Genomic DNA, 26,723 nt, shown 5'->3' with positions numbered 1-26,723 from the left:
ATAAATACTAAAATAATCAGAAGGCTCATTTTAAAAATAGCTATAACCTTGGATTATCAGTGGATTGAAGTCCGCATCTAAAAGATATGTAATGGCTAAATAATTTCATTTAAAGACTCAATGATACATTGTCTATAAAAACTCATTTCACTTAAAAGGGTACATGAGAGCGGGAATAGCTATATTTTTATTAGATGAAAAAAGAGAGGTTAACTTTCTCCCTTTTTTTCAACCATAGCTAGCTCACATCAAATATCAGAGCCATGTACTGCCCATTGTATCCATAAGCATTATATTATGCTTTCTTAGGACTTCTTCTCACCATAACCCTCCAGATTCAGGAGTTTCTCCCTTGCCAGACACAAGCCTAATCACCACAGGCCATACTCATGAATGAAATAACTCCTGGTTTTCCCTTCATGAGGTTCCTAGGGTGAAGGAGATTGTAAAGACTATGCAGTGTGGACTGCAATCCACAGGAATTCTGAGACTTGATCATTTAGGCTTCTGGACATACAAAAGCTCTATTGTCTCACCTTGCTCATTAGAGCCTTAACTCATATATCATTCCTTATTGACAAGCTATTGAGCAGTGTTCTCCAATGGAAACATAATTTGTGACAGAATGTGTGTCATATAAACAATTTCAAATTGTCTGATAGTTGCAACAAGTGTAAAGTAAAATTGTCCAAATGACTCTATATAACATATTTAACTCAGAAGCTGCAGTGGATAAGAGCACTTGCTCTGTAAGTGCAAGGACCTGATTTTGAATCCTCAGACTCCATGGAAAAGGCTATGCATGTGGCCATATGCCTGATGTCCAGCACAGGATGAGGCAGAAACAAGTGCATCCTAAAAGCTCATTTGCCCAACAGCCTAGCTGAAAGAGCAAGTTTCTGGTTCATTGAGAGACCCTGTCTCAAGACTGTCAGGTGGAGAGTCATAGAAAAGACACCCAAAGCCCTGCTATAACCTCGACACACACGCACACAGGTACATGAGCCCAAACACCTATGTACATGCAGTAAACATACATACACCAAGCACAACATAAATCGTACACATAGTCTTAACAATAATAAGGACTCATTTTGCCCAGTAAATTCAATATATTGTCACTTCCATGTGCAATGAATATAAAATGCATTGAGATTTCATAGCACTTGTTTTTATAAACAGTCTTTTTTTATCTTTTTTTTATTTTGCAATACAATTCAATTCTACATATCAGCCACGGATTCCCTTGTTCTCCCCCCTCCCGCCCCCCTCCCCATTCCCACCTCCTCCAGGGCAAAGCCTCCCCTGCGGACTGAGATCAACCTGGTAGACTCAGTCCAGGCAGGTCCAGTCCCCTCCTCCCAGGCCAAGCCAAGCAATCCTGCATAGGCCCCAGGTTTCAAACAGCCAACTCATGCAATGAGCACAGGACCCGGTCCCACTGCCTGGATGCCTCCCAAACAGATCAAGCCAATCAACTGTCTCACCCATTCAGAGGGCCTGATCCAGTGGGGACCCCTCAGCCATTGGTTCATAGTTCATGTGTTTCCATTCATTTGGCTATTTGTCTCTGTGCTTTATCCAACCTTGGTCTCAACAATTCTCGCTCATATAAACCCTCCTCTTTCTCGCTAATTGGACTCCCAGAGCTCCACCCGGGGCCTAGCCATGGATCTCTGCATCCAGATCCCTCAGTAGTTGGATGGGGTTTCTAGCACGACAATTAGGATGTTTGACCATCCCATCACCAGAGTAGGTCAGTTCGGACTGTCTCTCGACCATTGCCAGCAGTCTGTTGTGGGGGTATCTTTGTGGATTTCTGTGGGCCTCTCTAGCACTTTGCTTCTTCCTATTCTCATGTGGTCTTCATTTACCATGGTCTCCTATTCCTTGTTCTCCCTCTCTGTTGTTGATCTAGCTGGGATCTCCTGCTCCCCTAAGCTCTCTTTCCCTCGACCCTTACCCTTCATTACCCCGACTCATGTCCAGGCTGTTCATGTAGATCTCTTCCATTTCTCCGTCATTGGGAGATCCCCGTGTCTTTCTTGGGGTCCTGTTTTCCAGGTAGCCTCCCTGGTGATGTGAGTAGCAGTCCAGTCATCCTTGTTCCACATCTAGTATCCTCCTATGAGTGAGTACATACCATGTTTGTCTTTCTGAGTCTGGGTTACCTCACTCAGGATGATTTTTTTCTAGATCCATCCATTTGCCTGCAAACCTCATGATGTCATTGTTTTTCTCTCCTGAGTAGTATTCCATTGTGTATATGTACCACATTTTGTTTATCCATTCTTCAGTTGAAGGGCATCTAGGTTGTTTCCATGTTCTGGCTATTACAAACAATGCTGATATGAACATAGCTGAACAAGTGCTCTTGTGGTATGATTGAGCATTCCTTGGGTATATGCCCAAGAGTGGTATAGCTGGATCTTGGGGGAGATTGATTCCCAATTTTCTAAGAAAGCGCCATATTGATTTCCAAAGTGGTTGTACAAACTTGCATTCCCACCAGCAGTGGAGGAGAGTTCCCCTAGCTCCACATCCTCTCCAGCATAAGGTGTCTTAAGTGTTTTTGATCTTAGCCATTCTCACAGGCGTAAGGTGGTATCTCAGAGTTTGTTTTGATTTGCATTTCCCTGATGATTAGGGATGTTGAGCAATTCCTTAAATGTCTTTCAGCCATTTGAGTTTCCTCTGTTGAGAATTCTCTGTTTAGTTCTGTAGCCCATTTCTTAATTGGACTGTTGGGCATTTTGATGTCTAATTTCTTGAGTTCCTTATATATTCTGGATATCAGTCCTCTGTCAGATGTGGGGTTGGTGAAGACCTTTTCCCATTCTGTAGGCTGTCTCTTTGCCTTGTTGACCATATCCTTTGCTCTACAAAAGCTTCTCAGTTTCAAGAGGTCCCATTGATTGATTGTTTCTCTCAGTGTCTGTGCTACTGGTATTATATTTAGGAAGTGATCTCCTATGCCAATGCAAAGATGTCAGAAAATGGAAAGATCTCCCATGCTCATGGATAGGCAGGACTAACATAGTAAAAATGGCAATCTTACCAAAAGCAATCTACAGATTCAATGAAATCCCCATCAAAATACCAACACAATTATTCACAGACCTGGAAAGAATAATACTCAACTTCATATGGAAAAACAAAAAACCCAGGATAGCCAAAAGAATCCTGTACAATAACACAACCTCTGGAGGTATCACGATCCCTGACTTCAAGCTCTACTATAGAGCTACAGTAATAAAAACAGCTTGGTACTGGCATAAAAACTGACATGTGGACCAATGGAATCAAGTTGAAGACCCTGACATTAATCTGCACACCTATGAACATATAATTTTTGACTAAGAAGCCAAAAGTGCACAATGGAAAAAAGAAAGCATCTTCAACAAATGGTGCTGGCATAACTGGATATCAACATGTAGAAGGCTGCAAATAGATCCATATCTATCACCGTGCACAAAACTTAAGTCCAAGTGGAACAAGGACCTCAACATAAATCCAGCTATTCTGAACCTGCTAGAAGAGAAAGTAGGAAGTAGTCTATAAGCAGTCTTTGTAATAATATATATTATTACATTCAACGCTCAGCCCAGTTCTCAAAATACACACACAATGTATGTTACATTCAAAGCTCAGCCAAGTTCTCAAAATGTCAAATGCTTAGCTGCCCTGGGTGCTGTATCTCCAGAGTCCATACTGTTTCAGGAGTAGTGATGTAAGCCTCAGCTTTTCCAGTGAGGGAGCAGGCACCATGGGGAAAGCACCAGAGGTTATGATAAGGACAGAGAGAATTCAAGTTCTATCATATCGTCACTATTCCTGAAATGCATGCATGTGTATATGCATGGATATACATATACATATATAAGTGTGTGTGTGACCTTGATGTGATGAAGGCAGGGGTCAGCTCGGTAAACATAAGAACGTTTTCCTAAAGCATGCTGTGAAAGGCACTGGAGCATCCTATCAGTCACGTGCTTTCAGCATTTTTATCACACGCTGTGACCTCTTCAGGGAAAGTCACTGGAATTTATTCTAATTCAGGGGCTAAAAGCCTAAAATGAAAACAAAATTCAGTCCAAACAGTCTAAACTCTGTAGGCAAAGGAAGACTCTGGGAGATTCAAACTCCAGCCAGTGAGCTTGCTGGGGCCACACCTTCCTGCTGACTGAGCCAGAAAAAGTCGCTTTTCCTGATTCTACTTCAATTTCTTTCATTTGAAAATGAGAGTGTCAAGGGGTCTTAGGAAACTAACAAATACTTTACAGAATCAATTGTTTAGAAACAATCCAGGTTAGCTCTGGTTCTTCTCTGCCAGGACCTGTGACCTTTCTAACCCACTGGCTTGTCTCCTACACAGTGTTTTTTGGGGTTTAGTTTTTTTTGTTGTTTTTTGTTTTATTTCATTTTGTTTTTTCTAACTCCTGGAGAATCCGGTGCTTTGGGTCACTCCTTTCCTCAGCCTAATTTTTTTTTAAAGTACATTTCTTTCTCTGTGCTGACAAGTAGGAGTGAGTCAGATAAAATACACTAAATTAGCTCGCAAAGCAGTATGAACCAAATTAATGGAGTGTTTTAAGCTCTGTATAAAATAAACATAACACCAAGAATACAGCTGCAGCCGCCGCAGGAACACGTTAGCTCTTTCTATTAAGGACTAATATGACCTAAAATGGGCACAACCCTGGTGGGTTGAAGTCAGGGGTCAGCTAGCTAAACATAAGTACATTTTCCTAAAGCGTGCTATGAAAGGCAGCAGAGCATCCTAACAGTCACATGGTTTTGGCATTTTTATCTCAAGCTGTGACCTCTTCGGGGAAAGTCATTGGAATTTATTCTGATTTAGCAGCTAAAAGCTTAAGAAGAAACAGTCAAGAGCCCAAAATGAAAACCACGTAAGCTGTTCCAAGATTCTATCTTGGTTTTAATAAAAATGTATGGAAGATCCCTGCCACAAAAGTACCTTGTCAGTGGTCACTAATGCCCAAAAACTCATATGAAGAGTCAATACTTAGAGCATAGTATTTTTTTTTTAAATCTGTTAAACAGCAAATATTCTGGGCAATGTAACATCAAAATGCTGTCAGGTACTTTCACTTTAGGCAGAAAAATATTTTAACCTTTGTTTGTATGTAGCCCATTTCCCCAAATAGAGAGGCTAAGAAAAAGGCTGACATCCAGGTAATTTATGTGGGAAGCGATGCTCTGGAAAGGAAATAAGTTCGGGGGGGGGGGGGGGGCGGGATTGCCAAAGGAAGAAGCGCGCACACAGCAACTTCAATGGGCAACTAGTATCTGTTCCCCTGAGACTTGGTGAACGGTCTTATAAAAGTGAGTCTCGAAGCCGAACACTTCAGACATGGTAGGGAGACAAATTTATCCACTGCCAAGGGTGGCCTCGTGGGCACAAATGTCAAGTAGATTTCCTATGTGTCCCAGATTGTGGCATCAGCAAAATCTTGGGAATACAGGTAAAAGGTACACAGCATAGTCCCAGTTAGAAAGATGAACTTCTGTCTACATGGGGTGGGGGGTTGCTGCAGCAGAGATGGAAAGGGAAAACTGGGTTTACTGGTTCTAGATGGTATACAGAATTGTACAGCACAGTCTACCTTCACTGTCACCTATATGCGTATTAAGTCCAGAGCTTTATCTGAATGGTAAGAACGAGCCCAATATCTGCATGCAGTTAACCCCAGAGTCAATGGAACAAGTACTAGCTCTTAAGGAAGTTAATGACCGCCACTATCTCTCCTAGCATGACCAACCCCAGCAGCAACTCATCAGTAGCCTGCATTTCAGCTGATATAGGAAACCTTCGTCTTTGGAGGGCTACGGTCTCAATTTCCCTGCCTCTGTTAGGTCTGGATGAAATTGTCACTTATTCCCCTGTCACTGGTCATGGAAGCCACACAAGAAGGCAAAAGTCTGCACAGGTCTTATCAAGCAAGGGTTTCCCTAAGAGCTGAGACATGAGCCAGGGCCTTGGAAGAAGCTGAAGAATTGAAATGGGGACAAGGAGAGGAAGAGCTCTCAAATGGTCCACCAAACAATGGGCAAAGAGGCTGGAGAGGTGTTCAGTAAATAAGACTGCTTGGAATACAAGCATGAGAGTCTGTCTTTGAATCTGAAGCATCGACGTGAAAAGGCCAGGTAGAGTTTTGTGCCTGTAACCCCAGCACCAGCGGGCAGAGACAGGCAAATCTGAGTCGGGCAAGCTCACTGTCCAGCCAGCCTGGCAGAAAGAGCAAGCTTCAGGTGCAGTGAGACTCTGTCTCAAAAAAAGTAAGGTGGAGAATGACAGGAAAAGGCACCCAACCTCTCCTTGTTCAGCAGGAACACAGTAGCAACACACACACACACACACACACACACACACACACACACACACACACACACACGCACACACACACACATACACACACACACACACACACACACACACACATACACACACACACACACACACACACACACACACACACACACACACACACAAAGAGAGGGAGGAAGGGAGGAGAGACAGAGGGAACAGAAGGGACAGAAACGGACTCAAGGAAAGAAAGGAACAATTAACAGAAACAAATTCTGGAGTATGCATGAAAGTGATCCCTGTAGGGAGAAAATGGTGTAGGTTTTCAAGTGCCACAAAAGAGCCAGCTCACAGCTAATGTGATGAAAAGAGTAACAAAGGGTAAGAGGAAGTGCACGTTCTGCTGAGAAATGTTTAGTCTGCTCACAGCGGTAGAAATGGTTAATCTTTCATGTGCTCAAATCCCTGATAATTATTAAAAACTTGTCATGATGGGAGAGGAATGCTCCAAAACAAAGTGTGACAGAGTCTCAAAACTATGAGCAAAGTAAACAGAAGAGACTAAAATGTAAACAGAGGAGTTTTTATGGACATCTGAAAACCATATTTCTATGAAAGGAATTAAGTGTGGTCACGGGGGCTTTTCTTCCTGTTTTCCGCTCTGATTTGCTGCTCTTGGTTCACTCCTCCAGTATATTCTCACTGTTCCTCCAAAATACGAAAATTCATCCTGAAAAACCATTATTAGAGATTGACTCATAGACGACTTGATTTTAGTTAACCTGCTTCAGAGAATGTCTAACTCACAGAAATTCTGTGTGTATTGATTAATTGCTTTTTAGTGGAGGGTAATAAAATCCAATTCAAGTTAACTTAAGCAGGAAAGGTGAATTGACTAAATGAACCCAGCTCATTCATGCAATTTAAAGGCAGAATGGGGGCAGGGACTCATGGAAGGTACTGGAACAAAGAAGCAAAAAGCAATCAAGGTTTCCTCCCTGCCTTGTCTCATCTTCTTTCTACACAAATGCTTCTTCCCTTTCTCTTTGCTTCTCATTCCGGGGGCCAAGCAAATTATCTCTCGGCCTCCTGCTCTTACCTCAGCCCCTTAGTTATTAACCCTCCAACTCCTCAGGTATTAACCCTCCAATTCAGGAGAACATTCTGAACTGAAACACAGTCTGTTTTTCCCTGTTCCAGAGTCCTAGGGTAGAAAATGTGTGTGTTGTGCTGACTGCACGTCCAGTCCAGCCTGTCTCCTGGTCCCTGTACACATGGCTTTTATTTCTCTGTCTTTGCATCATGTCCCCTCCCCTCTTTTTCCGGCACACTTACCATTTGCAGTTTTTAAAAAACGGCCAAGTCCTTTCATTGACTTGTGCACTCAATGTTCACATTGACAAAAAAAAAAAATTATCCCCCACAATGTGGCTACAAATGGCTCATTCTCTCAGATATAGTTCCCCTTCATGTTATGGCCTCGAGGAAGCTTTGCATATTCTACCTTATATGAGAATTCCTGGCTCATCCACCACATTTATTCCCTATCATTGGAACTTTTTAAATTTCTTCTCTATTTTTTTTCCTGAGTCAGGGTCTCACCATACATTATTGCCTGGCCTCCAATCCCCACCCTCTTACCTCAGCCTTTTAAGTACTGGGATTACAGACATGTCACCACACCCCGCTTATTTAATTTCCATTTTAATAGTCCTCTCAATATGACTGTTCTTCTCCTGTTTGTTCATTTCCTTGGATAATGTCCATTTCCCTTAATTGAGCAGGAACATGCCCAGAACACGGGTAGGTTCCCACCAAACAACTCTCTCCTCAGGCTGGCTTACTATCAGTGCCTTAGTTGGTTCCATTACCCCACTCTCCCTCAGGCTGTACTGTCAGGAGCTTCAGGTTTAGATATCTTTCTGACAGAAGAGTCCTCGGTGGTTTGGATCTTAAATACCCACGAAGAACACGCATTTTGTGACCCACCTATAGCACTTTTAAGAGAGGGTGGGACCTTTGGAAAGCAAAGCCTAGAAGTCATATCACTGGGGACATGCCCCTAATGGAGATTTACAAACATCTGTCACTTTCTCCTTGCTTTCAAGCTGCCATGAGGGGAGAAACATTGCTTGAACACATGATTCCACCATGACAGTTTGCCTTACCAGAGCCTCCAAGCCATGGTGTCAAGAGAACACAGGCTAAAAGCTCTGTGACCAGGGGCCAAGACTTGCATTTCCTCCTTTTATGCTGTTCGGCTTAGAAATTTTGTCACAAGAAAAGAGAGCTGACTAGCTCAGAGCATCCTTATGGTTCTCACCAGTGTTTCACTCTTGACTGGGCTAAGACTCCAACTTTCTCTACAACACGTGAGTGGGAGTGCACCAATGAGAGTTTGAGGAAAGAATCCTCACCCCCAACAGGCGTGTAGGAGAAAGCAAGTTATCTGCTATTTCTGGGTATATTCTGTCCTGTAACACTGGGAACTGCAACCACCATCTTTCTGTCAGCCAGAGGATGCCACTAGTGTCGGTAAGTAGGGAAGAGCTGAGAGATAAAGAACCCTGAAATCTTGATGATGTTATTGAAATGCAAACTTAATAAGTTCTGAAATCTACTCTATCACAGAGTTCAAGTTCTCTCTCTCTCTCTCTCTCTCTCTCTCTCTCTCTCTCTCTCTCTCTCTCAAATTTCATCTGTCATTTTCCAATATGTTTAGAGATACCTGATTAAGAATAGAATTTGGGTAGTATTAGCACAATTTATAAATTTGCCCTATCAGTTGATAGTGGCTGAAGCTTTAGAGACAGAATCTTATAATACAAGCATGATTGCCAGAGGCACCAATTAAATTAAATAGCAAAAGAGAAGGTTTCTAATAAATGGCGCTGAATAACTGCTAGCCATCCAGGAAAAGATGTGAATCTCAACTCCCACCCACTGGATAAACACAAATTGACTTGAGATCGAAACAAATACAAATGTTAAGAGCTAGAACATAAAGTAAAAATTTTAGAAAATACACAAGGAATGTGAGCAGAACCAAACAAAATCTCAAAACCAGAATAAAAAGCATTGGTAGACTAGACTTTGAGAAAACTGAAGTTTTAGCTCTTGAACGTGTGCCATTGTAAGAATGGATAGTCAAGCCACAGCCTTAGAGGAAACAACTGTAGTACCATGTCTATCAAATTTTTCTTAGCATATAGAAAGGATATATAAATAATATTAAAAAACCAATCCAATAAAACTAAAGACATGAACAGGCATTTCACAAAAGAAAACATAGGGATAATAATGTAATACCACTTTACATTTACCAAAATTTAAAAATAATAGTCAATAAAAATGTTTGGAAAATGGAATATTCTTGCACACTGTGAGGGGGTATAAAAGAGTAAAACTACTTGGCAGTGCTTTATAAGCTTAAATGTACAGATAGCTCTGTGATAAGGCAGTAATTCCACTCCCGGACAACTATCCATGAGAAATGGCTGACAAAAATATTTCTTTAATAAAAGCAACCTCAGTCCCACAAACCAAAAGTTGTCATCCACCCGGATATTACTCATCAGGAAAATGTTTAAAGAAAATGCTACTGAGCATAGAAATGAACAAGTAACTGATGAGCACAGTAATGTAGAACAACCCTGGAAATGAGTGTCTAAAAACACAAAAGTTCCTGTCCCCAACACGTCCATATGTAGGAAGGACAAGGGCAAGTGGGACAGATGTATGGGGAGAGACATCAGGAAGGAGTTGCCTGAGTGGTAGTGTTGGAAAGATTGATTGGAAAGAGATGGAGTATCTTTCTGGGATGATAGAAATATTCTATCCTTTGTTCCTAGTACACACACACACACACACACACACACACACACACACACACACACACACATATATATATATAATCTTACTGACCAGAACTTTTGATATTTGTGCATTTTGTTTTACATGATGAGTGCATGTACACATGTACGTGTGCACATTTGACCTGGGTATGGCCCAAGGCTAATGCTCATACAATCCCAGCCCTTGTGAAAGTTACATACAACAATACTGATGACATTAGGACATATATCACTGTGTTTGCAAAAGCCTGTATGTGGTAGTGTTCTCAAACTAAACTGCCTTTTGTTATGGATTGAAGAGCACCTCTCTGTGACATTCTTATGACACATGACGGCATCGGGCTGAAATACTTTTGTTAAAATTCTCTCCTCCTAATATTCCAACCACAAACCTTGGTATGATTCCACCAAAATGCACTCCAGGACAGCAGAGTCTATTGGACTTCCTTACAAAGCGTAAGTGAGAAGTCGTGGGAGCTCCTGCCCAATGAGGCTGCACCAGAAAGTCTTTACCCAGCAGGGATGATTGTTTTTCCATACCCAGATTGATGGAGACCCTTCCCTAGTCTTCTCTAGATTTATATACTAGCCCTGTTCAAAGCCACATGTACAGGGCAGAATTGACTAGAACCAATTGGAGTCACTGGATACTCTGGTGAGGGTCCTGTGACCCTCCTGCCTCTCCTCCTGTGGGGAAATGTAAACTGTCAACAAGCACAGCTGGAATGAACTTTTCAAGCTTGCACACCTGAACTCCTGCATATGGCAGTTGTTTGGCTCAGAGGATAGTCCTGTACAGGTACTGGTAAGTGTGCCAAAGAAAGACGCAAAGGGCACAGTAGAGATAATAGATAGAGTAGAAGAATAGATGTCTAGGAAGTGGCAAATGACAGACAATTTTCCCAGTCATAATCCACATAGACTAAATTTTCATCAGGTATTAATACACGCTAAATGAAAACAGGATTACCTTATCAAATATGGGAAAGCAGCCTATTGTATCCTTTCCTCAATACTCACACTATAGAGCAGCATTTGAAAATTCTGGGGAAAAAATTATAATACGGGAAACTGTTGATTTTATGTAACTCAGATTTCCCCAAAAGTATCCAATTATAATTTTCAGTAAACAGTAGAGTTAACCATTTTAGCTCACATTTCTCTAAGTCTTGTTTTTCAAATAATTTTAATAATAAAAGGAGAAAATGTTCAAAATTTAGCTGTACATAAGTCTGTTAGATAATTAGCCCTTGGCAACAAAGTTCTCATTTTATAATAGAACTCAAAAATGCAAGGTAAAATTCTCCACTGTCGTCTGCCTTCTAGACTTCGCATCCACCTATCTCTGATCGAAGTGGCAATTTCTTCTACTTGCTTTCTCAAAACTGCCTCCTAATATTTGCTTTGTTCCCTACAACTTTTGTAGCTGAATTTTTAGAATACGGTCCACAATGCTCTTTTCAATTTTTCGTTTAGTCAGGCCATAAAACAGATTTTTTTATAAGTATATTGGGTTGCAAATATTTTAGCATTTTCCTGAAATATCTGGGCTACTTATGAGACATTATGTTGCATTTTTCATACACTATTTGTGTCTTAAGAATCGTTCTTTCTCTAATTTCATTAATATTAGTTGAGCACCTACTATGTGGGGTAATTTGGAACACAGCGCTTCCTGTGTATTTGTTGTTGTTGTATTGGGAGACGAGGCTTCACAGACTGACCTAGAACTCACTCCATAGCTAAGGATGACTTCGAGCTCAGCTTCTCTGCCTATTCTGAAAAGCTCCTTCAGAAAAATAGACAAGATTAAAATCAGGCCTAGATCTGTCTGCCATCCTTCCATCTACTCATTTTTTTCTTTAAACCTGTCAGATTCGAGATCTATCTCATCTACAGATTTGGCCAGGTTTGTTTTGGCACATACTGCTCTGCCAGAGGACCCAAGTTCCTTCCCGGCACCCACTTGAGGTAGCTCACAACCACATGTAATTCTGGCTCAAGGAATTCTGACGCCCTCTTCTGGCCTCTGAATGCATCTGCAAGCATGTACACAAACCCACATACAGCCTCATACACATACCCACACACAGCCACATACACATAATTTAAAAATAAAATAAACCTCTCAAATTACTTTTTGAGTAGTAAGTTTAAAATGCCATTTAGACACTCAGTTGAGAAGTAGGCTGTACAGATCCAAATCCCTCCAATAGAGACATAAGTGTGAAAACCATTACAATAGATAGTTGATTTTTAAGTCATGGAAATAGAGAATAAGAAATAGGGGAAAAAAATATCCCAATGTGAGCCCGGGGTTCCCACAGCATGTAGAAGAGAAATAAAGGGGGTAATGATGAAAGCTTATTTGAAGTAAATAACAATGTGCACACTAAGCCTAGAAATATATTTCAAGGTACCTGTATTTCAAAAGCAAAGAGAGTATTTGTTTAAAGGGGGATCCATAAGTACTTATTTTTATACCCGTTGGTTAGTGTGGCTCTCAGCCCTCATCGGTGAAGCTTCTTCTTGCAGCAAATGGTGGTTAATCCAGAGACCAATGATCAGTCAACATGAAGAGAGAAAGAGAGACAGAGACAGAGAGACAGAGAGACTGCTGAGTGCTCGCCTTTAAGTGGGACATGTATATCATGCCCTGCTCCAAGGCTCAGGGATCATCACGGAAGTGGGAGCAGGAAAATGGTGGGAAGCAGAATTAGTGCAAGACTGCTATAAACAGTCCTTTCTGGACATGACAGGGCTGTTGCATACAGAAAGCCACAGAGACTGAGACTTTGTGCACAAGAGTAGCCAAACAAAACTCCATCATGAATGGGGGAATGGGACCATGGGGTCCCACCCACAGTGGTGGAGCTATTGGCAGCTGATGGTTGCTGGAAGAGGACTCAGAGGATGGAGGCAGGAAAATTAGAAATCCAATGTCATCCTTGGCTACATAATAACTTACAGTCTAACCTGCAACATGACATCCTATCTCAAAATATTTAAACGTTAAAAAATAAAAGAAGGAAAATGAATAAAAGGAAAAGCAGAATTCATCTACCAAATACAATAGTTCGTAGAGAGACTGAGGCCAAACAACAGTACATGTCAAAGCCTGGTTGTGATGGTGGAGGCTTGAATAAGTCCTCTGCTGAAGATTTCCATTCCTCTCAGAGAATTAGGAAAAGGGGGTACACATTAGTGCTTTGAGAAGGGAAGGGAGTATGGGATGCGTGTGTGTCGGTGACCTGAAGATGAGCAGAAGAGAGAATGGGCTGGGGCAGCTGGCAGCCCAGCTTTGCTTAGCCACTATGAGTCTAAAGTCAAGCAGTATGGCTTAGGCTGTTCCCAGAGTTTCAGTTACATGGGTTCAGCACAGTAGGAGGGAGTTGGTTTGAGCTCGGGATGTGTTTTTGCCCCAGTAAATAACTGTTGTAATTAAACTTTCAGATCTCAGTTATGCAGAGGGATGTGACAGCTATAGACAAGGAGAAGATGACGTGGAAAAGGAAAATAGCATTCACTGGAGTCCTGCCCATGTTTGAGGAACTTCTGATCCCCCAGGACACCCACAACAACAGTGTAGAGTAGACATTTCGCATGTATTTCGTATTAGGAAACTGAGGCTATGAGACAGTAAGTATTCTGCTCCACCCCACCCCTACCCCCAAGGATAAAAGATACTGCAGCTAGGAAGAAATAGAACAAGAAGAAGAGAATGGGTCATCCTCAGACCCTCACAGATTGGCCTGCAAGAAATAGTTGGTGTGGCCTTCTGGGGCATATCATTGCTTCAGGGACCACACTGTGCCTGAGTCAGTTGGCCAGATACCAAGACGCAGCTTCCTGCCATCAAAACCCCAGGTGGCAGACACAGTCACCAGTTTGGCTAGGAATGCATGGCGCCACCACTCACAAAACCACTCATTTGCTCCTATAAAACAGTCATCACCTAGCAGGATGCCAAGAAAATCAATCATGACTAAACTCCCAATTTGGTTTGATTCACTGACCACGTGTAGACATGATCATAACGTTTGGTTATCATTCTTCATAATAGTCATCTGCAAGTTGGCTGTGGCTGTGGCCTGAGCAGAGCAGAGATTTTTCAGGTGAATCTGCTTTGAAACAAATGTGAGTCTTAAGAGTCAGCCATTTCGGGTCATAAGAGACCCCTAAGCAACAAACAAAAAGCTGATCTCCAAGTGCTGAAGGAGATTTTTCAAGGTCACTGTTCCCAGTCTCCCCTTTGAAGGAATCCTTATGTCAGATAAATATGGGCATGGTATCCTATCTTGGCTGCTAAATTCTTTTTTCCCCATGTATGAGTGTGTGTGTGTGTGTGTGTGTGTGTGTGTGTGTGTGTGTGTGTGTGTATGTGTGTGTGTGTGTGTGTTGCACGTGTATGCCTCTTTTGCGTGTGTGCAAGCACACATATATGGAAGTACATGTAGAAGCGAGTGTTGATGCAGGGAAGTATCCTGGATGGCGTTTCTACCAAAGGCAGGGTCTCCCAATCAAACCCAGAGCTTGCCAATATGGCTACTCATGCAATCCAGCATGCTCTGGGGATCCCGTCTCTGTCTATGAAGGCTGGAATTAGAGACAGGCTAGCACACCCAACAGGCATTTGCTTGGGTTCTGAGAATCCAATCTCTAAACTGTAACCACTGAACTACCTCCCCAGCCTCTAGTTACTAATTTCTTTAAGGTGTGTTTGTTTATGGACTTTATGTATATGAATGTTTTGTCTGTGTGTATATCTGCACACCAGGAGAATGCATTAGATCTCATGGGACTATAGTTATAGATGGTTATGAGTGACCATGTGGGTGCTGGGAACTGAACTCAGGACCTCTGGAAGAATAGTCAGTGCCCTTAAGCACTGAGCTGTTTCTCCAGCCCCTGGTTACTAAATTCTTAAGGAGACACACAGGAAAGAAAATATTATGCATTCTAAGCATACTTTTTATGTGTACGCTTCCCCTTATATAAACACTATGATTTAGAAATAGCATGGTTGTTAATTGTTATTAACTGCTGCACAGAGCTGGCTAAGTGAAATGGAGCCATGGAATCAAAGAGAGCTATTAGAAAGTCTCAACTTCAACAGTCTTTCTGCCATGGTTTCTTGCACTCAGATAAGGAAAATGGAGGCAGGTGGTAGATTTCAGATAAAAAATAAATAAGTAAAAAGCCTGCAAAAATCCCCGTGTCTATGAGACGGACTTACAAATTCTCAATACCAAGTCAGCTGAGCCTGCAGCCCCAGTCCTGACAGCTGAGAGGCTGTGGTTGCATGGCTAATTCACAGGCGAGAGAAGGCCCCGTTGTAACTACCAGAACAAGATCTGGAAGAGTTACCATCGTCCAACATAATGTTTTCCCTAGAAAGAATGAGGCAGGACGGTTTGAGGACACACACACACACACACACACACACACACACACACACACACACAGAGTGGGGGGAGAGAGGGAGAGAGAGAGAAATATTTTTTTCATGAGAAAACTTCCTAAACTTTTATTCATTTCTCTCCTCTCCTCATTTATCTCGTTGCTTTTAAGTTTGTGAGAAATATTAATTAGGTGTACACCTTCGTAAGGCTGTAGTCTAAAGAGAGACAAAAAGGATGGATGTATGCTAGCTAGCTTGCTAAAAGTGGCATGTGGTACAGGTCACACGAAGGAGGACAAAGCAAGTGGCTAAAGGTCTGAAAAGCGCTTTCTCAGTTTATCCGTGTTGACAGTGGTTCCTCGAGACAGTGTGATCATCCCTAATCCACAGATGAAGCCATGGGGGAGGGTCAAATGGTGTGAGTGCCTTCCTTCAAATCCTCTAACTAGAGTGGCTGGTGAGTGAAGGGCTGGCTCAGCAGAGGCCAGTAGAACCCAGAGGGGATGGGGGGGGGGGGGGGGAGATGAGGTGTCAACCGCACAGGCCAGAGCAGTGAGGAACGCAGTGATGAGGGGTCTGCAGATAACCCCTTTAAAGTGTGGGGGGGGACACTGTTCACAGAGATAAGAGGTTCGGGCAGTGTGAGATGAGGTACACAGTGGGTCTGGGACATGGGTGGTAATGCTAACTAAAGTGGTAGGTGGTCGCTTCTGTCCTTAGGAAAACTTAGGAAATGCACTCTGGAGATCAGTGGAGAATCAGCTCAGGGATGTAGATGACTAACGCAACAGGATCCCAGGCGACTTCCTGAGTCACTCACCAAACCCACCTCAGTGGACGTGAGTGGAGTTCAGCACAAGCTCCCCAGCTGACTTTTCTGGTTTTCCAACACGCTAGATGCAACGGCTCCATGGCTCCAATAATGAGCCAGATTGACCAAAGAGTTCTACTCCACTGTGGGCACAGATGTCTCTGCTCCCGCCCTCCGACAGCATAGAGTTGAAGTCATGGCAGACGCACAAGCAAGTACTGTGGTGTCAGCCTTAGTTTTCCTTTCCTTTGTCATTCATCACACTGCTATTGATCTGTCTTCCCCCCACAGACACAGACTACTGCATTTTGTGACCAAAACTCTATCTTCATGCTCCTCCTGGATATTATCATACTCCCTGGATTAAAGTCAGTGGTCAGTAAAAGGTATTTAATAAGTGAGACAATGTCAGGGAAGGAAATGGAACTAGAAATTTATCAAGTGGTTTTGAGGGAAAGAGATGCAAGGTGGTTAAAATCATTTCACTCACAGGAGGCTTTATAGATTAAAAACGTTGAGGACCGAGTAATCATCACTGAGGCAAGCTGTACAACCCACAAGGTACAAGGGGGCACACGGGCTCTGGGCTTGGAGGACTGGTCCAAATCATAGTTGTTTCTTAATAGCGATGTGATCTCAGACACCTGACTCCCATCCTAGACTGCAGATGCAGGTGGTGATAAGGAACCAGGGCTACTACATTATGTGAATCATTTTCTGCGCACAATCATGAGACTTAAAGGCTGAGACTTTTTAACTACTAATAGGTATTTCATTTTTTTTTTAAATTTATTTTAATTTATTTTGCAATACAATTCAGTTCTACATATCAGCCACGGATTCCCTTGTTCTCCCCCCTCCCGCCCCCCTCACCTTCCCCCCAACCCCCCCCCCCCATTCCCATCTCCTCCAGGGCAAAGCCTTCCCCACAGACTGAGGTCAACCTGGTAGACTCAGTCCAGGTAGGTCTAGTCCCCTCCTCCCAGGCTGAGCCAAACAATCCTGCATAGGCCCCAGGTTTCAAACAGCCAACTCATGCAATGAGCACAAGATCTGGTCCCACTGCCTGGATGCCTCCCAAACAGATCAAGCCAATCAACTGTCTCACCCATTCGGAGGGCCTGATCCAGTGGGGACCCCTCAGCCATTGGTTCATAGTTCATGTGTTTCCATTCATTTGGCTATTTGTCCCTGTGCTTTATCCAACCTTGGTCTGAGAATTGTTGAGACCAAGGTATTTCATTTTTTTAAAACACAATTGTTGGCATTCATTTGGAGACTGCATTTTATCTGGTAATGGAAAAGACTTCCCAAGCATCAGTAAAGGAGAGGCCTGTTCCCACCTTGAAGTCTAGGTGGAGGCTTTGAGTTTCCCACAAAACACTTGATCTACTGAGAAGCCCACTTTAGATTATAAAAAAGTAGGAGGATGTAGCCCTCATGTTGAACTCTTCCTTGCATGAACATGGCCCTGGGTTCAATGCCTAGCATCACACACACTCATACACACACACACACACACACACACACACACACACACACACACACACACACAAAGAAAGAGAGAGAATGAGAATACAAAGGATTTTTCAAATTTCTTCACCTTGTTGCAGAAATGCTTCTAATGTATGTAGATTTAATTCCTTTGTTTTAAAAATAATATCAAACCAAAAAAAAACCTCACAAGATTTTAATAATGCAAAGTTGACATCACTCAACATTTTCAGAATGTAACAAACAAGTCATAAATTTCTTGAGCAATCTCGAGGCCAATGTTTAACTCCATAAACTATTCAAGATTTGATTCACATACTTGAGATCACTGTGCAGAAGGTGCTAAATAAGTAGGCACTATCATATTGTCAGTCTTAATGACTGGTACTCAGTGTTTGAACATTGAACAATACTCATAGAAAAAGCAATTTAATAAACTAACAATTGCTCATGCAAGGGCAATTACCCCCATTTTAGTTTAATTATTAATGTGAGCTTTTTTTTTAATGTTCCCAACTTTAGCAAGCAATCTTTTTGTAATAAAAAAGAAAGTAGGAAGTGGTACATGATACGGTGATATATAATAATAATTTTGTTACTATTATGAGCACCTAGTAATTTCAGTTAATACCATGCCTGGAGATCTTGCAATCTCTGTATCCATCCATGGGGAAGACCAATGGTAAAGAAGTCAAATCTATCCTGGAAGCATCAGTGGGTATCAGTGGCTCTATGACTGCATATGTTTTTAGAGACTAATATTGTTTTCGTAGTACCAGTGTCAAGGGGAATTTATACAAGGAAGAAATTCTCTTAAGCTACTCCATGTTCTCGGCAAAGGAGAAATCTAAAGACCTTCAGCTACAGGAAACCAAGGGCATTTACAAACTGTGAGCTGGAGAATGAGGCGAGAGAAATCACAACGTAGAGAACCCTTACAACCTTCACGGATGGCTAAGGTGTGAAGCGGCATCTTCCTCCAGCAAACCTCCCCCAGCACCGTCCGTTTATGAAGACATCAATTAAAGCCAGAAATCCAATCTCCTGCACTACTCTTCACCCTAACTCCAAATCACACTTTCTGCAGATCTGCCCCTCTGACCCAGTCTTCACTCTTCCTCTCCTCCTGCTCTTCCTCACTGTCTCCCAGAAACCAGTCTGCACTCCACTTCTCACAGCCCTCAGTGTTGCTTCACATTCTTTCCTGGAAACTGACTGGATCTGAAAGTCCCTAATTCTCCTACACTTTCTTCTGAGGTACGCTTGACATCCTGTGCGAGAAGTAGCAGGAAGTAGGATGAGTTCCTCTTCCTTTTAACTAACTGTGTTTCTGATCCCCATGTAAACCACATTCCCACCCACCCACCTGCCCCCAAGAGATCACCAGAAATGAGAGGTAAGCATTAATCCTGACTCTGTAGAGATAAAACATATTAGAAAGGAACGTGGTGAGCAATATCATGCCTATAAATGTAGAAGGTGGAGATAACAGAAATTTTTCTAGAAGGAAACACAATATAAAACTGACTTAAGGAGAAATTAGCCATCTGAATAAATACTTAAGAAATAAATTTAATTAGTAATCATGAAGTCATCATAAAAGTCCTAGATAATTTTTATGGTTCATTCCACCAAACATTCAAATAATACCAATTCTTCACAGGCTTCCAAAAATGAGAAGAGAAAATATTTCCCAGTTTCTTTAAGGAGCCATTATCCTGATACAAAATAAAAGATACGACAAGAAAACTATGCATAATATCTCTCTTATCTTGGGGTGGGGAAGAAGTTCCAGACAGTTTCTTTATGTAGCCCTGACAGTCCTGGAACTTGCTCAGTAGACCAGGCTGGCCTTGAACTCAGAGATCTTCCTGCCTCTGCCTCCCGGGTGCTAGGATTAAAGACATGTGTCACAACTGCCCACCTTAGGACAGTATCTTTTATAAATAGGGATGCCAAAAACTTCACATAGAAATATCAAGCTAAATCTAGATACATTAGTTTAAAAAATGTGTCCTGATGGAATTTACTGTAGTGATATAAGTGAGCATAAAATCCCAAATCAATAAATACACCATATCAATAGAATAAAAGACAAAACAGCATATATTATTTTAATGTTGAATGCCCTCTTAAAATATGTCTGTAAAGGTTTGTTCCCCAGTGACCCTGTTTGACATTGGTGGAAGCTTTGAGAAATGAAGCCTCGTAGAAGGGCCTGAGGTCATCGGGTCATGCTCTTAAAGAGAATTTTGGGATAGCAGCTGCTTCCATTTTTCTCTTTGTTCTCTGCTCACAGAATAAAGAATTTTTCTCTGCCATGTGTCCCTGCACAGAGTAAAGCCCTGCCACAGGTCAACACGAGGGGCCTGGTCCACTACAGAATAGAACCTCAAAACAATGAGACAAAATAATTATTCTCTCTTTACAAATTAATTATCTCAGATAATATATTATAGTGATGAAAAAGTATTCAATGGATCACATGATCATCCCAAAAACATATTTGAAAAAGCTAACTTGATTTCATGATTTTTTAAAAAGTCAACAAACTAGAAGTTTCCTCAGTCATATTAAAAGCATTAAGAAAAACGTTTAATCTAATATCATACTTAATTAGGAAAGACTAGATACTTCTCCCAGTAGAATCACAGACATGACAACAATTCCCACTCAAATTTTTCTGTTTAACAGTATACTAGCAGTTCTAGCCAGGGCAATAAAGGGTCCTGAAGAATCCCCTAAAATACTGTTACACCTAATCAAGAAACCAGAAGGAAGACAATACAAAATCAATACACAAAAACTAATTATGTTTCTTTATACTTGCAATAAGCAATCCAAAAATTAAGAAAATGGTGCCATTTAAAATAGCAACAAAAGAATAACATACTTGGAATAACATTTCATAAATTATGAAGCTTACATGCTGACATTACAAAGTGTTTCTGAAATCTTAATAAACGGGTAAATAAAATAAAATAAAAACAGATTTCTAAATAATCTCAATAAACAGAAAAATACCCGATGGTCACAGAATGGAAGATGTTATCTTACCTAAGATGGCAACAGATGTTACATGCGATTCAGTAAGAGCCGTGTCAGAATCTCGGCCCAATTCTTCATAGAGACGGACAGGCTAATTCTAAAAGGCATATGAAATTGCAAGGGACAAAAAAAAGCTAAAAAACATCCTTCAAAAGCAAAGAGGGAATATCTACACTCCTCAGTATCACAGCTTCCCACAATGCAACAGCAATCAGAACATGGGGCTGGTGAAGTTGGACGTATAAATCAGCAGAATTGAGCTGAGAAATCAGAAATGAAACCATGTATCTATGCTCTCGCTTTCAGCCTGAATGTGAAGACAATTCAATGATGAAATGACACTCTTCACAAACTGATACAGGGACAACTAACTGATCAGCCACAGGTGAAAAAGAAGATGGTGGACTACCACTCAACACACACAAAATGGACAAAACAGAAAAAGACATGCATGTGGCTGTTTTGAAAAATGTACAGTTCTTTAGGGAAAGTTATAGGTGCAAATCTTCATGGCCTTAGACTAAAATGGCTTCAAGATGTAATGCTAAAAGCATAATCCATGAAAGAGAGAAAATAATGGTAATTTTTATTTGGATTTCTCAGAAAAAAAAAGTTCTGTATTTCACAGGACAGGTATCAAGACAACAAAAGAGAAGAGCCATCTTAAAGAAAGAATATAGCTGATCACTGTATATGAAGGAGATGTTAGCAGAAATTTACAAAGAATGCTTAAAAGTTGTTAATGAAAAGACATAACTGAACTCTAACTGGGTGGAGGATCCGAATAGATGTTTCTGCAAAGAAAATACACAAATGGCCGACAGGCACATGAGAACTTCCTTGCATCATCTGTCGTAGTGAAATCAAATCGAAGATACAGTGATATGACACACAATGATGACTAGATTGAGAAAATCATAATGATAATTATCTTGTGACACAGAGAGTATTTTGTAATGCATGCATGAACAGTAGTAGAATAAATGGTGAGTCCACTTTGACAGTTTGTCATCTTTTCAAAATACTAAACATAGCATTACCATATAACCCAGCAATTATACCCTAATATGTAGATAATAACTATATGTTAGATAAGTGCCCAAGAGAAATGAAAATATAGGTCCATGTGAAGTTTTATATATAACATTTAAAGCTATTTATGATAGACAGAAGTGAAAATAATACATATACCCATCAAATGATGAGTAGATGAATAAAATGTCCTATAATAGAGCTAAGAAATGGAATATTATTCATCCATGAAAGGTACTAGGAACATGTTGGAACATAAACAAACTCTGGAGACCCAATACTACAGAGTCTGGGACAAAATACCACTGATCATTCTCTTTCTATTAAATGTCCACATTTAGTAAATCTATAAAAGGAGAGAGTAGCTCCATGTTTGTCTAGTGCCAACAGCATTTGGGAATGTGACTGACAGCTAAAACATGGAAGAACCCACTTCTATAGTAATAAGCATACTCTATCATACGGTGGTGCTACTTGCCCAGAGTGGTGATGATGTTGAAAACCCTCAAATTACACAATCTAAAGGGGGTTGGTACATATTGGGGTGACATCTCAAAGAAAGTTATTACTTTAAAAGCAGTTATTGTAAGAAATTTAGTACAACCAGAGTAATTCTATGCACAGCAGACTTCAGAAAAAATAAGTACTAACACGTAAAAATAAACCAAGGGCTTTTCCCTGGATATTTCACAACGATAAATAATAACTCATCAAGAAGTCATAACAGCTGGGCAGTGGTGGAGCACACCTTTAATCCCAACACTCGGAAGGCAGAGGCAGGCGGATCTCTGTGAGTTCAAGGCCTGCCTGGGCTACAAAGTGAGTTCCAGGAAAGGCACAAAGCTACACAGAGAAACCCTGTCACGAAAAAAAAAAAAGTCATAACAATCCTAAGTATATTTTTTCCAAATAATTTTGCTTCAAGATATACTTCAATGGCCGGTCAAACACAACAGAATAACAGAAAAAGCAATAATTTAAAAATGGCTTCTGGGGCTGAAGAGATGGTCCAATGATGAAGAGAACTTTCTGGTCTTGCAGAGGACCCAGGTTCAATTCCCAGCACCCACATGATTATTTACAGTTATCCACAACTCTATTTATGACCCAGCAGTCTTTAATTACTTCTATGGACACCAGGCATGCATACAATACACATACATACATACATACATACATATATACATACATACATACATACATACATGTATACATACATTCAAGCAAACAGTTATATACACATAATAAGTTAGGTAAATATGTAAAAGTTGTAGCTTCCACTTCCTCCTTCTGGCTGGGTTTCATAATGCTAGATGATACCATGAAAGTTGCTGGGAGAAATTATACTAATAGTTATATCCAGTTTTGAACCCCACATACTGCAATACACAGCAGTCAAGCAAGGTGTGCCCCCTGTTGTGACAGGGGTACCACAGCTAGGAAGTCACTAACCACTTTTAGGTTGGACTTGTGGCCTGCTCCAAAGCATGGAAGTTCATTCTTTTTTCTTTTTTTTTTTTTTGGTTTTTTGAGACAGGGTTTCTCTGTGTGGCTTTGTGCCTTTCCTGGAACTCACTCCATAGCCCAAGCTGGCCTCGAACTCACAGAAATCCTCCTGCCTCTGCCTCCCGAGTGCTGGGATTAAATGCAAAGTTCATTCTCGATACTCTAATCCTGGTCAAAACTTCACAGATATGGAGGCCGTGGGTGCTGCTATTGTTATTTTGCTAAATGGCCACATTGTCAAATTGCCATCTAAATATTTAAGTATAAATACATAGATTTGACCTGCTCTCGACCTTGGTCCAAGAAGCTTCATTTTGTTGTGAACAGTCAATGCAGAGATGCATAACTGGTTAAAATATTGAGAAAAAGAGATTGAGTGCACAGCCCGAAATGAGACATCTTCATCACCCTCCCATCTTACCCACTACCAAGGCTCAGGGAACACTGTAGAAGAGGTTGCAGAAAAAAATGTAAGAGCTGGAGGATGGGGAGGAGTCATGAGAACTGCTGTCTTCTCCACATGGCATGGCTGTTGCATTCAAGGACTCACAGCAGCAGGTGTTACCTGTACAAGACCTCTACAAGACCAAGCCACCCAAAGCTATCACATAGATGGGGCAGACTATCTCCAGTTCCCACCCATTACTGAGGAGCTATTGGCAATTGGGAGATGCAGGGAGGGTAGAGAACCATTCTACTTTGAGGGTAAGCCCTGGTAGGTTGCCCATGCTCCAACCCCCACACCCATGCCCAGGTAGGCAGCACTCTTTGGACTTAGTGGGTTATCAAAACAACAGGGCATGAAGTGATGAGGGAAGAGGTATTGGGGGCAAATAGAAGAGTTAAGTGAGTAGTACACATGGTCATATTTTATTGTATATGTGCATGAAGTTCTAAAAGAGTAAAGAGGAAGTACACGAAAAATAAAATTGGTTTTAAAGGATAGTGAGATGGTTCATCAGGTTACATATTTGCCCATACACATATCATGTCCACACATCTAGCCCTCACAAAGACATCATATACACACATGCCTACACATATACACACCATGCCCTCATACACAGACATCATATACATATACACATATTGTACACACACACATGCCATGGCCCCTATATCACGCCCACACAAATAATACTAATAAATAAATTTAGACTCTTTAAGTGATTACCAATGCTCCTAGTTCAACAATGAATAAAACAAGTATACAAAAATCTGTAAGGATATAAAATACTTATTCCTATTAAGTAACCTAAACTGATAATAATTCTAGAATATTTTGCCCAACAATAGTAGAAAAAATACTGTTTTCAAACACAATGTAAAATATCTATTAAGATTAGCCTGATGGTGGGAATAAAACTTTAGAATCACAAAGGTTTCAAATCATAGAGAATTTGTTCTCAAGGAAAGATGGAATTAGATTATAAATAACTAACAGAATTTTACCTGGAAAGTCTATAAATACTTGGAAATAAAATGGAACATGTGGAAATAACCAATGCTTTTAAAGCTAAATCACAGGGATTTTAAAATAACATTTGGACATGAGTAAGTGAAAACAACATGTCTCAAATTTGTGAGAAAGATCAAAAACTTGGCTACAGAGAAAACAATGGTTTTCAAAGATCATATGATCATCTCTGTCTCCTGAGTTTTCAGATTAAGAAACTAGATAGAAAAAAAATGTAACTAGGAAGAAAGAAATAATACAGGGAATTATCCCCAACCTAGATGCATATGTTAAAATCCTAACACTCCTCCATGTACACTAGTAAGACTTCATGTAGGTGGCACCCTCTAGAACGTGATTAGTGCCCTTATGAAGGAAGCCCACAAAGACAACTCATCCTTTCCATCATGTAAAAACTTCCCCAAAAGACAGTCACCTGCAAGCCAGGAAGACAGCCTTCAGCAAACACTGAGTCAACCCTTGTCCTTACCTTGGCATTCCAAGCGTTCCGAATGTGAGCAATTAAGTTTCTGTTTACAGGCCACCCAGGCTTTGTCTGCCATGCTTCATTACAGGAGTCTAAATAGTCTGAGAAAATGAGGATAAAGCCCTGTGAGGTGCCACAAGCCTCTGCTGTAATCCCAACACTCAGGAGGCTGAGGTTGGAAAACCCAGAGCGGAAGACTAGTTTGGGCTAAAAAGTTAGACCTTGTCCAAAAAGAAATTCAAAAGAAAGAAAGGAAGGAAGGAGGAATGAAGGGAAGAAAGGGAGAGAGGAAAAGAGGAAGGGAGAAAGTAAAGATGGAAGGAAGGAAGGAAGGGAGGGAGGGAGGGAGGAAGGAGAAATTTAGTATGTATAGCAAAATAATGAACTAGATGATACAAAAGCAGTAATAGAAAAAAGTCAATAAAACTGGCAAATCACTAGCTAATAATTTTCTCTCATAAATGAATGCTCAGATTTGAAAAGCACTTTCATACCTAAAACAAGAATGTAGATTTTCTACTTTATTACACCCTTCATACAACTACATTAATAAAATGAAAAAAGTGAGCCAAAGGACAGAAGAGAATATTCAGCAAAACATAAACGTGAGAAAAGAATTGGACATGAAATATGAAAAAAATTCTTATATCTCAATAACTAGAAGACAACTGGTCCAATTAAAAATAAATTGACAGTAAGTACATGAAAAATAGTTGACATGATGAGTTTGGGGTTTTGGTTTGTTTGGGTTTTTTTCTTTGTTTGTTTGTTTGCTTGTATGCACCAGGGTCTCATTATGTAACCTTTACTGTCCTGGAATTCACTATGTAAACCAGGATGGCCAAAAATTCTCAGAAATCCACCAACCAGCTGGATCCAGCTTCCTGGGTGCTGAGATTAAAGACATGCACCACTGTACTCAGCACACCATAAATTTTGAAGAAAATGGAAATTAAAACCCTGAAGGAGCCGGGCGGTGGTGGCGCACGCCTTTAATCCCAGCACTCGGGAGGCAGAGGCAGGCAGATCTCTGTGAGTTCGAGGCCAGCCTGGTCTACAGCACAAGATCCAGGAAAGGCGCAAAGCTACACAGAGAAACCCTGTCTCGAAAAACCAAAAAAAAAAAAAAAAAAAAAAAAAAAAAAAAAACCCTGAAGGAATCTCACTATATCCCCTATGGATCCTGGTCATCCTTGGTTTGATGAGGGCCTGGGGCCACTGCAAACATCATGCATTGTGGAGGAGAAGAGCTGCATTCAGACACTTTAGAAAACAGATTGGCAGTGTCACACAAAAGTGTAACATC

This window comes from Peromyscus californicus, unplaced genomic scaffold (genome assembly GCF_007827085.1).
Source record: "Peromyscus californicus insignis strain IS unplaced genomic scaffold, ASM782708v3 Scaffold_14__1_contigs__length_90479793_seg_2, whole genome shotgun sequence".
Taxonomy (NCBI): Eukaryota; Metazoa; Chordata; class Mammalia; order Rodentia; family Cricetidae; genus Peromyscus; species Peromyscus californicus.
Note: the sequence above shows the minus strand (reverse complement) of the source record.